This window comes from Rhinopithecus bieti, unplaced genomic scaffold (genome assembly GCF_001698545.2).
Source record: "Rhinopithecus bieti isolate Rb0 unplaced genomic scaffold, ASM169854v2 scaffold_76, whole genome shotgun sequence".
NCBI lineage: Eukaryota > Metazoa > Chordata > Mammalia > Primates > Cercopithecidae > Rhinopithecus > Rhinopithecus bieti.
The window spans coordinates 2156910-2159981 of NW_016803343.1; the positions used below are offsets into that span (position 1 = coordinate 2156910).

The following is a 3072-nucleotide window of genomic DNA, read 5'->3' on the forward strand; positions in this document are numbered from 1 at the left end:
AAAAAAAAAAAAAGATTTTGAATGTCATTGGTCATTAATAGTGTCTATCACACATAAATCATATTTGACAATTTTTGAGTCATATAGGCTCATAAATGTATAAACCCATTGGACATTACATTTGTGTTGTGTTTTATTTTTAGCAGTAACAAGCAAGATTCAGAAGTCCAACAAGTAAGATATTGATTTCAGTAAGAGAGAACTAGTAAGCAAGCTATTTGAGAAATACACTCTTGTAAGAATATTGTTTCATGAAGTCTTGAGCAACATAGGAAATAGTAAGTAAGGAGAGCAAAATGAGGGAATCACTGTGCAGGGAAAAAGAAAGTACTTACTAGGCATGAGTTCCTCTCATAGATTCTAGTCCAAATGTTAACTAGTTGTGCCATGTCAAAGAAGTCATTCAACCTCCCTGTTCCTTAGTGTTTTGCATGTAAAATGAGAGGAGGGAGCCAGATGATATTGGGATCTGTGCCATCACTAGACCGCTAAGGTAAGGCTTAAGTGATCTTGTCACCATTTTACATTTTGTTCATTGAGTCTTATTCAAAGGATTCATATGTAGAACCATTTGAAAAATATTGGCTAAAGATAGCTTAGGAGTTGAAGGAAAGTGTTAAAAATAGAATCAAATAAATGGATTTTCTCTGAGCAAAAGGCAGTCATCAGTTTCACAGACTCTGAGGACTGGTATAAGGAGTGAGCAGCAGGGTGATTTTAAGAGCTCTTCTTGGAAAATTTCGTGACTATCAGACTCAACATTAGTCTATCCTTGCTGTGTCCTGCCCTGACCTTGTATGCTATTTGTAGTTATGCCTCTAAAGTCTGGCATTTTCCTCCCAAGCCCTGACTAATACTTTATTTGCCTGCACAGGTCTGTGAAGTGCACTGCTGTCAGACTCCCACTAAGAACACTTGAACTGCTCATGAAGCGGGGGGCCTTAACTGTTTACTTCTTTTGGAAGCCTCCATCTGGCCCATCTATCTTTATTCTCCCAGGATCCCAGGTACATTGTAATTATTGTACTTTCTTTTGCTGACCAAAGTCAGTTTTATCTCTCAGTCTGCTCATTAGATGGGGCCATCTAGTCCCTGGACTCTGTCATCCCTGCTGGAACTTCTGAACCCATTCTGACAGCAGGGTCACAGAGTTGTGTTTATCTTCTCCATAGTTCCTGGGTCTATAGGGGTTGGACCATTCACCAACACTTCCCAACACTGTCTCTAAAAGCCTACTTCTTCGTCATGGGCTATCTGGTGAAAGGCCTGGTCTATTTGTTCATTCTATTTTCAGAAATGAGCTGAAAGTCACTGGGGCTATACTAAGGAACTTCGGGTACTATCCCTTAACACTCTTACCATCCATTCAGTTCCACTGACTCTCATGGAAGCAGTCAGTTACTATGGCTTGTTTAAATAGACAGGGGGGGGGGGGGGGGGGGTTGGTATATTGTCAGTAGTAGAATTAGAACCTCTGATCCACAGAATACTGTTCTTTTATTAAAGATGTCCTATAGAAGTTTGAAGTGATATAAAGCTCATTTATCTAACAGATTTATTATTATTCTTTTAACACAAACTATATATGAAGCATATACATGGGACTAGGGTTAAAATAGTGAAAAGGCATTTAACCCTCTTTGGTAATGTCTGAGGTATCCAGAGGACCTGGGAATAGTTACAGATACTCTTCACATGTCTTCCTTAGAGCATATGCAAACTGAGCCATAGAAATGGTCCTAAACATGCTATAGTTGCCCCAGGTAAATATGCAAACTACTATTGGTTATATTTTCTTTGGTTATATGAGACTATATTTAAAGAAATGAACAAAATTCCCTGTCATGTCGATTACATGAATAAGTACTCAGTAAGAGTTTATTGTGTAAGTAAATCAATAATCAAATGTTTTTATGAAATGATCACAGTTAAGTTCACTACCATGGAAGTTAAAATAGAACTGAGTAGCTGCAACTCTTAGCTATTGTTTGTTAAACACAGGAAAAATCCAAGTTTGGGTATTTTACAGACTGCAGGCTTTTTAGACTTGAGAGGTAACTTCACTGACAAAGGCTGCAACTGAAGAGCCAGCAGGAAAATTTCCACACTGACCAAAACAATGATAGTTTTCCTGTTACCCCCTGTAAAATATATCATGACGTTGGCTGTTGGCAGGGGCTACAGATGAGATTGGGAAACATTGCTGTCAACAGCAAAAGTACTTTAATATTTATGCTTTTGACCTCAAATGAAATTTAGATGGCTAACTAAAAAATGATTTATATTTACCTTAACAGATTATTGATTTATGCTTTGTTTGGCACTCTCAATATCTGTATTCCTTCAATCTTGAAATGCTTTTAGGTGGTTCTTGTGGTATAAAAGAAAAAAATAAAGTCAGATGTAAATTCAAATCCTGGCACTGCCACATATGACAAGTTATTTAACCTCTTCGGCTTCCTATTTTTCTTCTGTAAGATGGGGACAATAATAATAATAATACCTATAATTATTATTCATAATATCTTTGATATAATGTGTGTAAAATATATAGTGTAGTGCTTCACACACAGTAAGTGCTCAAAAAATACTAGTTAATTATATTGGGTTGGTGCAAAAGTAATTGTGGGTTTTGCCATTAAAAGTACTAGCTCTTGCCTGATTGCCCTAGCCAGAACTTCCAACACTATGTTGAATAGGAGTGGTGAGAGAGGGCATCCCTGTCTTGTGCCAGTTTTCAAAGGGAATTTTTCCAGTTTTTGCCCATTCAGTATGATATTGGCTGTGGGTTTGTCATAAATAGCTCTTATTATTTTGAGGTACGTTCCATCAATACCGAATTTATTGAGCGTTTTTAGCATGAAGGGCTGTTGAATTTTGTCAAAAGCCTTTTCTGCATCTATTGAGATAATCATGTGGTTCTTGTCTTTGGTTCTGTTTATATGCTGGATTACGTTTATTGATTTGCGAATGTTGAACCAGCCTTGCATCCCAGGGATGAAGCCCACTTGATCATGGTGGATAAGCTTTTTGATGTGCTGCTGAATCCGGTTTGCCAGTATTTTATTGAGT

The 3072-nt window shown here is 37.4% G+C and overlaps 1 long non-coding RNA gene across 1 annotated transcript in view; it reads left to right on the top strand.

Annotated features, from left to right (window-relative positions):
- LOC108532836 (uncharacterized) overlaps nucleotides 1-1001 on the top strand; it is a 37394-nt gene extending 36393 nt beyond the window's left edge. The window contains exon 3 of the long non-coding RNA XR_001886565.1: nucleotides 875-1001. This is a non-coding gene — a long non-coding RNA (uncharacterized LOC108532836). The remainder of the gene's footprint in view (nucleotides 1-874) is intronic.
- Nucleotides 1002-3072: the final 2071 nt, after the last annotated feature.